This window comes from Bidens hawaiensis, unplaced genomic scaffold (assembly GCF_021521415.1).
Source record: "Bidens hawaiensis isolate Kalapana, Puna unplaced genomic scaffold, B.hawaiensis_p1.1 tig00003115_1, whole genome shotgun sequence".
Lineage (NCBI taxonomy): Eukaryota > Viridiplantae > Streptophyta > Magnoliopsida > Asterales > Asteraceae > Bidens > Bidens hawaiensis.
The window spans coordinates 189,237-199,486 of record NW_027491167.1 but is presented as its reverse complement, the minus strand read 5'-3'; positions in this window follow the sequence as shown (position 1 = coordinate 199,486).

Sequence of the window (10,250 nt, the reverse complement as noted above, 5' to 3'; positions counted from 1 at the left end):
CAGACAAACGCATTATCCATTCTCACAAACCCTAATCATGCCCCATAAAACCCCCTCTATCTCAGCCATGTTCTCCTGCTTATCTTCCTCCCAAATTATTTGAACTTGCAAGCTGTTCTAGCTAGTTTTGCTTAAGTTTGACTTTAAAAGTCAATGGATCTGAATCTTGCATTTTAATCCGTTTCGGGTATATGTTTTTGATATTTTCAGTTGCTTTAAGTTATTTTTATGTGGACTTTCTTTTTTATTTAAGGCTTGTGGGCATTCAAACACAAATTATGCATTTTAGGCCCGTTTGGGTCGTTTTCGGGATGTTTACTCGCTTCACTTTATTTTTTGAGTTTAGATCTGGAAATTTTACTTTATTTTAGTTCTATGAATTTGGACATGTGGTAACCATCCTCGGTCTCATACCGAATCAAGGACCGAACCAAAACCGAACACTCGTTTAAACACTTTAATTAACTTTTAAGCAATCGTATTGCATGAAACATTCTAGATCTGAGTTTTCCTTTAAATTTTAATTCTATGGTATTGGACATGTGGTAACCATCCTCGGTTTCATACCGAGTCAAAGACCGAACCAAACCGAACACTTGTTTAAGCACTTTAATTAACTTTGAAGTAACCATTTGCATCAAACGCTTTAGATCTAATTTTTTCTATATATTTTAGTGATTATATCTATATGGTTGTTATGGAATCGTAGAACAAATCTTGTCTTAAACCCAAGTTTTGGGTAATAAACCGAGTAAAACCGAATACTTGTTTTAACAAGTTAGCCAATGTTTCAACCACCAAAAGTTCAATCTATCTTTTTGGTTATATTTACTTTATATTTCTCACATTACTTAAGATTTTGGAAGTGTTGGAACAAATCTTGGCTCAAACAAAGTTTTGGGTAAAAACCGAGTAAAAGTCGAACTACGCGTCTTAATGAGCTAGTCACCGTGCAAACCACCAAAAATATTTCCTAACCTTTTTAACTTATGTTGCACTTTAAATTATATATATTTCTAAGATTATTTTATGTCGGAACCAAACTTGGTATTATACTTAGATCGGGCCGACTTACACTCTCTTAAACCCGAGTTTGGGAATTTAATTAATAAAATTCTCAAAATTATTTAAGCTACTATTTGTTGAAGTAATTCATAAATTTGAATAGTTTCGTAAGTTGGATTAGGATTGCTACTTTATCAAGTCCCGAAACCGACTAAACCGAACAAACTGTTAAAAGTCGGATCTTGATGCTTATGCACATTAGAACTAAATTAAATCCTGTAACATCCTAAAATTTTTATAATGTTAAATAAAAGAAAGTTATGTTTAGTGATTTCACGTTTTAGTTATTTAATGTCGAGTAAGGAACGGGTCATGGGCTTAGATTACGTAAGATGGGTTAAATGAGAATGGGCCTTGGGTCCGTGGGCTTGAGAGATATAAATACCCATCCCAAGCCCAAGATATCATTTTATTTCCATCTTTCTCTTTTACACACTCAAAAACACACACATAACCGACCGAGATCCGAAGTCGAGACCCGAGATTTTGCTGGTAGATCTGAGTTGGAAAGGTAAGAACTAATCCCGCAAAGCTAATATTACTGAAAATGGTTAGGATTTGATGGGTTAACCGGACCCGAAACCCAAACTGCCTAAATCGGACCCCTAAAACGTCGATTTTAGGCCGATTTGATGGTTGGGATTTGTAGGCGCCGATCATACGATTCCGTGGGTACCAAAATCGAGTTATTTGGCTAAGAAACGAAGGATTTATGGGCAAACAGATCTGCAGCGCGATAACTTCGCCTGCAAGATTAAGTTCGCCTGATGAACTTCGCCTTCAAGCGTAACTTCGCCTTCAAGCGTAACTTCGCCTAAGGATAACTTCGCCTACGGCCAAGTTCGCCTAAGGTATAACTTCGCCTGAAGCCAAGTTCGCCTAAGGTTTAACTTCGCCTGAAGCCAAGTTCGCCTAAGGTTTAACTTCGCCTGAAGCCAAGTTCGCCTAAGGTATAACTTCGCCTGAAGCCAAGTTCGCCTAAGGTTTAACTTCGCCTGAAGCCAAGTTCGCCTAAGGTATAACTTCGCCTGAAGCCAAGTTCGCCTAAGGTTTAACTTCGCCTGAAGCCAAGTTCGCCTAAGGTTTAACTTCGCCTGAAGCCAAGTTCGCCTAAGGTTTAACTTCGCCTGAAGCGAAGTTCGTTTATAAAATAAATTAAAAACCTAATGGAAAATGTGTTAAGGCAGTTATCGAAAATAAAATTTTTCCAAGCTGACCTGGCAGCTTAACCCCAGCCAGGGGCTCTGCCCCTTGGACCCCGCTAGGGGCTGCCGCCCCTAGAACCCCGCTGCCAGGGGCGCTGCCCCCGGACCCCCGTTCGTTGTGGGTCATATATAGATAGAAATACAAAACGAGAAGTAGTAGTTAATTGATATGTGTAAATATTATACAGTTAGCCGAGCCCAGTTAAAGAAAGGAATTACGATCAACGGCGAGCGTAACAGGATCCAGGTGAGTTTCTAGCCCCATTCCTTGTTATATTTTCGGGGCTGTGTGCATACTTGATGTGTTGTTAATACATTTATCCTAAGTGATAAGTGTATGCCATATGTGATATATGTGATATGTATGAATGATTGCTTGATGGTTCGTGAACGATCTTTGGATATTGCACGTACTGTCAGGTTGTAACGTTATAAATATGGCAAGTATGATATGTATGTTTATGTGTATGAACGTAATAAAGTTAATAAAAGAAGGAAATGACGGTTGTATGGTTGTATGGTTACGAAAAGGGTACCAAGCCCTAATAATACCCGAGGTATGTTGCATGGTTGTATGGTAACGAAGAGGAAACTGAACCCTACTAATATTCGAAAGCAAGGGACCAGACCCTTATAATATCTGTGATGTTAGGGACCAGACCCTTATAATATCTGTGATGTTAGGGACCAGACCCTTACAATATCTGTGATGTTAGGGACCAGACCCTTATAATATCTGTGATGTTAGGGACCAGACCCTTACAATATCTGTGATGTTAGGGACCAGACCCTTATAATATCTGTGATGTTAGGGACCAGACCCTTATAATATCTGTGAGGTTATAGGGCGAAAGGCTCTTTAAAACGTATGATTATGAATGTAAAGAAAGTATGTAAGTAAGAAAGAAAGTATGTAAGTAAGAATGAAGGTATGAGTACTTATGTGTGTATAAAAGAAAGTTATGAGGTTAAGTACGTATGTATGTAAGAAGGTGTTGTATAGTATTGTATGATTAACTAGAACTCACTCAGCGTAGCTGACTTTTAGTATGCACGCAGGTGAGTAGGATGAGACAGCTGGCTTGAGTGGAGGACACATGGCAGAAGACTAAAGCCTGGCATCTAAAGATCTGATATGTTTTATAAGTTATGTTTTGATTTTAAAAGACAAGAGGAATGTTTTAAGACATGATTATGAATTGATATGTAATGTTTTATGAAAGTTTTATATTCCGCGTAAAGTTTTAATTAACTCTGATATTTAGAACTGTGTTTATGAGTAAATCCAACACGAAAGTAGGGTTACCGGTAACGGGGCCTTACAAATCCCCTATGTAAAACTTAATCAAGGTTGAGTAAAACTAAACATCAAAGACTCGGGTTGAAGTAAAACTCATTTTATTTTATACATACTTTAGCTTTGTTTTTATGAACTATTTTACCATTCATATTCCATCTTCAACTCTATATTAACTCAAGATCTTTCAATCTAGGACACACACGTTAAACCTATAGACTCGCTTTCTTGAAGTTTTTATTCTAAGTATTTATTCATCAAAGCCACTTATTCCAAGTGAGTAATTTCATCCTGTTTTTTCTTTTATACTTTGGGGGTAGCTTGCACACTTAATCAAACAAAAAATGATTTAAGACTTTAATTCTCAAACCACAAAGTCTAGTTTATGTGTTACTTAGAATACTTGTTCGATTGTGTGTTATATGCCTTATATGATTAATTGCTAAATGTTTATTGCTTTTGTCGGTTGACCTCGTCCTCATCTTCAATAAATATGATCATACGCTTCTTCTTGTAATTTGGTAGTTTTACATATTAGAAAGGAGCCTCTTTTGCTTATGATGTATATACCTCGATTGTTGCTATTATTTATGGTTTTGCATATGAGTTGTGGTTTTTACCTCATATTATATATACCAAAAATCATGGAATTGATCGCCAACATTCAAGTTACAAAATATATTATATGCAATGTTACAGGTTTAATAACTGGTTCATTAAAGTTTGAAAGACGTTATTTTTATTTTAGACCGTTTAGGTTATTAGTTTAATGAGCAAGTTATTTCTTTGTACTTTATTTTATGTGTATGAACAAGATGTTTTGTATTTTGATGTTAAATGAAATGAATGAGTTGATTAAATATTGCCACTTTAATATTGTCCTTGTGTTCATGTGCAATCCCTTCCCCCGGCATGTTCCGCCATCTTTGGTCGGGGTGTGACACACAACCCTAAGGGTACCCAAACTACCCTAAGTCCCAGACCAATCATGCGTTGTCATCTCATTTTTACGGTTCTACCTTGAAGTACCCTAAGGGCAAGCGACACGACACTAAACTACCATAAAGATTTTTTTTAAATAACTAATAAGTTATAAATTTAAAACTAAAAAATAAATAAAAATGCATAGATTATAAATTTAAAATACATAAATAATTAAACAACACTTCATTCAATAAAACAATCGATAAAAATACTATTCCCAATTCCATCAGTATTTTACTATTGTTATGATCTCATACGTGTCGTTACCGCGAACGTTAATTTGTATCAACAAATTTTATCATTTCGAACACACTTGGTACGTTGTAGAATTGCTTGATCCTCCCTCTAAAACAAAATAATTTTATTGTTAAAAACCCGACGTTCATTGGTCCACATGGTCCATGTCTTGGGAAACATGGACTCTTTGCTAACGGTACTTCTTCTTCATAACTCTATCTTTGTGACCCTCTCCTAATTATCGGTTGGGGACGTTGTTGCTCTGTATAAAGAGATGGTTTGAAGAGTAATTGACAAATGGTTATAGTAGCGTGTAGAAACTTAATGGAGAATATGAGTTTATTTATAATTGGAGAAAAAAAATCAGACCGTAACATATATAACCGTTGGACACGACACATATACCAAGCCAAATTCCCCCTTTCTCAGGAAACATGGGCTCTTTGCTAAGGCGCTTAAGGTAGTTTTTTTAGGTTGGATGCGGTATACCTCGAATACCTGTGGTATTCATGGAAGGCACCTGTCGCACACCCCTCCGCTGTAATCCTATATAATTTCTTTTTCATGAAATTGTGCATTACATTGGGAGTTGGGACTGATGGGTTATGGTGTACATGCTCCAAATCCAATGGGCTAATATGGGCCTGCAAACACTAATACGGTAGACACTACATTATTTGCGTTATTAGACTATTCTTATTTACAAATCAATCCAACCCAATTTAACATTAAAAAAATAGTTTCTCTTTCTTTCACCTATACAATCCAATCAAATCTAATTTTCACTCTCATTCCCAACCCAACCCAACCCAACCCAACCAATCTTTTAATTAAATAAATATTATTCAAAACAAAAATAAAATCTTAAGATAATAAGTTTATAAACCAATAATATTATATCGGAATCATATTATAAAAAAGTACATATTTTTTAAAGACACTATGTTTTTTATAAAATTTGGATCGAAATATTCATAAAATTTTTTAAATAAGACTATGTTTTAGTTTCTTTCAGAAAGTTAAATAACTTAAGTTATTAAGTAAAGTTTAATTTTTATGTTAAACTAATAGTTAAAACAAGAAAAAGAAAAAGAAATATGCATCAATGAATAGCTGTCATTTGGCATGAAAGTTTGTTGCAAACCAGTTTGCTAGAGTGAACGGTTTGTGGGGATGCATCAAACAAAAGTATTTTTTTATTGGCACATGGCAACCCAAACCTTAGATCGGTGATGAGGGTGGTCTTAGAACTCTTTGGTTGGAGTGTGTAGAAATATGAAATAAATCTGACCTGATCCATGACGATGTTCCCCGGTCTTCGAGATGAACGAACCACGACCTTTATGTTTGGCGCGTGGCCATGTGGGATATTATTAGGCTCCTGACCTTTATGTTTGGCGCGTGGCCATGTGGGATATTATTAGGCTCCCGACCTTTATGTTTGGCGCGTGGCCATGTGGGATATTATTGGGCTCCCGACCTTTATGTTTGGCGCGTGGCCGTTTGGGATATTATTAGGCTCCCGACCTTTATGTTTGGCGAGTGGCCGTTTGGGATATTATTAGGCTCCCGACCTTTATGTTTGGCGCGTGGCCATGTGGGATATTATTAGGCTCCCGACCTTTATGTTTGGCGCGTGGCCGTTTGGGATATTATTAGGCTCCCGACCTTTATGTTTGGCGCGTGGCCGTTTGGGATATTATTAGGCTCCCGACCTTTATGTTTGGCGCGTGGCCGTTTGGGATATTATTAGGCTCCCGACCTTTATGTTTGGCGCGTGGCCGTTTGGGATATTATTAGGCTAACATACGTTATGCGAGAGCTTTCGGTGCATGTATGGTGAAGGGTTGAGCGCGCATTCATGGCGGAGGGTTGAGCACGCATGCATGGTGTGGAGTTGAGCGCGCATGCATGGCGGGGGTTGAGCGCGCATGCATGGCGGAGTTGAGCGCGCATGCATGGCGAAGGGTTGAGCGCGCATGCATGGCGAAGGGTTGAGCGCGCATGCATGGCGGGGTTGAGCGCGCATGCATGGCGGAGTGTTGAGCGCGCATGCATGGCGGAGGGTTGAGCGCGCATGCATGGCGGAGGCGAGGTTGAGCGCGCATGCATGGCGGGGTTGAGCGCACATGCATGGCGGGGTTGAGCGCGCATGCATGGCGGGGAGTTGAGCGCGCATGCATGGCGGGGGTTGAGCGCGCATGCATGGCGGGGTTGAGCGCGCATGCATGGCGGGGAGTTGAGCGCGCATGCATGGCGGGGTTGAGCGCGCATGCATGGCGGGGAGTTGAGCGCGCATGCATGGCGGAGTGTTGAGCGCGCATGCATGGCGGGAGTTGAGCGCGCATGCATGGCGGAGGGTTGAGCGCGCATGCATGGCGGAGTTGAGCGCGCATGCATGGCGGGGTTGAGCGCGCATGCATGGCGGGAGTTGAGGGCGCATGCATGGCGGAGTTGAGCGCGCATGCATGGCGAAGGGTTGAGCGCGCGTGGAACAGATCTGAATATCCACATCAGGTAGGTTTTATGTAAAAACCAACAGATCTGAAAGGATTTATAGATCTATGAATATGAAAGGTGATTATTGCTCAAACGAACCCAGATCTGAAAAAATCATAACTAGATCTGGTATATTTCACTTATAAAACACACAGATCTAAGGGTTTTCCCCAAAGTTTGGTGGTATTTCTTCTTGTATATTTCCGGATCTAGAAATATTTTCAGATCTACGGATTTTTGGACTTCCATAGAACAGATCTGAAAGAAGAAATCGTAGAACCTAGAGTATTTGATGAACAGATCAGAGGACCGAGATGAAAAACAAGACGTGGTTCGTTGCCGGTCCCACGGATGGCGCCAATGTAGAAACATGAAATGAATCTGACCTGATCCATGACGATGTTCCCCGGTCTTCGAGATGAACGAACCATGACTCGATCTTCTTCTCCGGTAGCTTAAGATCTGCAATGGTTTTTGGGGGTGTGGAGGTGACTGCTAAGAAATCTCAAGGATCTCTTGTTTACAGACACAAAAATGGTTATGGTGCTGGCTCTTATTGAGAACAACCAACCCTTAATAAGGAGGTGGAGACCTCCTTATATAGGGAGCCTCATGGCCACCATCATGGTACTCTAATGGGCCTAGCCCAGTTAGGGTTACCTCCACAAACCCCCCTACAAAGTGGAAGGAGAAGGATGCCAAAAAAAATATAAATAAAAATGATCGGTAAATTAGTAAGGATGGAAGCCTCTGACCAAGGCATTAACGTATTGTAAGTGGAATGGGATATGAATAATGCTAATTATGTGGACCGAAAATCTTTGTAAGGAATCATGGATTAAACTTTTAAAATCTTAAATCTTATTAAAGCCAGATATAGAGGTAGGGTAGTGAAAAGCCCCACAAACCTATGAAGCAACATCCGCAGATTATTTAGGGTCTCCTTAGAAGACATCCGCGGGATAGTTACATCCCCCGCATAATATGCGTAGGATACGCACCAAAAGGACACAAGTCCAAATAGTCATCCTAAAGGATATAAAGCTTCCCACAGATGCGGAAATCTTGCAAATGCGGGAGAGTAATTTGTTGATGTCAATAAAGGCAATTGTAACCAACTTCCTTCTAAAAGATTGATTGAAATATTCCCTAAAAGGGACATTCTCTACTTCCTGTAGAGCACGTGGCAACGCGTCCAATCAGAGGATGACAACGGGATAGTTTGTTATAACGATGCACATCTATCAAACTTCATCACGTGTCCATTCAGATAGAAAGAGTATCTTCCAAATAGTAACAACTGCACCAATCACATTATCTATAAATACCTAACTTATCATCATGAGGTAGGCATTCATTCTCCACATATTACATCAATCACTTAGTACTTTATCTCTCTCAAGAGTTGTACTTATTCTCACGCCGGATGGTGGTTACGGGAAGACACCCACTCTTGTCCTTCCCGTAACGAGCTCATGGTAGTTCTGTATTGTAGGTCATCTTTGTCGGAATTTATTGGATCTAGATTCAAGTTAACCTAATTCTCATTTCATAACCCATACCCAGTGGAAATATAGATCTAACTTATTCGGGTTTAGATATGTGTTTCTTCAATTCAGTTTCCTAGATAAGTTCTTAGCTAGCGTAAATAGCCTTCATATTTTAATTTTATCTTATAGTTAGAAGATACCGACATGCAAAGAATAATCCATTCAAACTTTAGTTATGGTATCTAACAATGAAAACTATTTACGTATTCAACGACCACTGTTTGATCCATGAACTCCGAGGTTGGTAGTAAATATCTATTTCCCGTAATGATCACAACGTAAGTACATGAGGACTTAAAGAAATTAAATCATTATAATAGTTCTTGTTAGACCATGTGTAGTCATAATGCCCCACCCCTGGGCATTATACATCATGTGGCGTCCAGTCAGAGTTATGTTTTTTTTTGCAAAAATATGGTGTAGTCATAATACCCCACCCCTAGGCATTATGCGCCACGTGGCGCTCAATCACTTTTACAATTTTTTTGTTTTTTTTTAATTTTTTATTAAAACAAACAAATAATAATAATATTTTATTAAATAAATATTACATTAAAATAAAAAAAAACTGCTCGTCTCTATCGTCTTCACCCTCGTCGTCGTCTTCATCATCGTATTCATCGTTGCCCTCGTTTTGGTTTTCATTTTCACCTGCAAACGCCGATTCATCCAAAGATGTTGTACCAAATCCCCCCTAAGTGCATTATGTATTTGTCTTGACCGCACGAAATATGCGTTTTCAAGTCTTTGCTTCATACTTGCTGGAGTTCGTGGTGAATCCGAGTCCGGTATGAAAGTTGGACATATTGCTCTTCCCTTGCCTTCGATGATCATGTTATGCGTTATGATACACGCATACATAGCACTTTTCATTCTTTCTAAAGACCATAGATGACAATGATTTTTAACAAAACGTCAGCGTTGTTGAAGAACCCCAAAACACCTCTCGATGTCCTTTCTCGCAGACTCTTGTACTTTCTTAAAATACTGCCTTTTTTCATCCAACGGGCCTCTAAATGTTTTCACGATAATCTCATACTCCGGATATATTCCATCACCCAGATAGTACCTATGATAGTAGAAGTTATCGTTTGCCCAAAACGAAGCGACGGGAACGGTCCCAGATATGTAACTCTCCATCACATGCGACTGTTGTAAGACGGTGATGTCATTGGTGGAACCGGGAACACCAAAGAATGCCGATTAAATCTAAAGGTCGTATGAAGCAATCACTTGAAGGATGATCGTTGGTCCCTTTTGGTCACTTCGTGTGTATTGACCTCGCTATGCAGATGAACAATTAGCCCATTCCCGGTGCATACAATCTACACTCCCTATCATGCCGGGTAAGCCATGCACCCTTGCATGGGCCTCGTAAAGACGTTGTAGATCGTTCCAGTTGGGCTCTCTCAG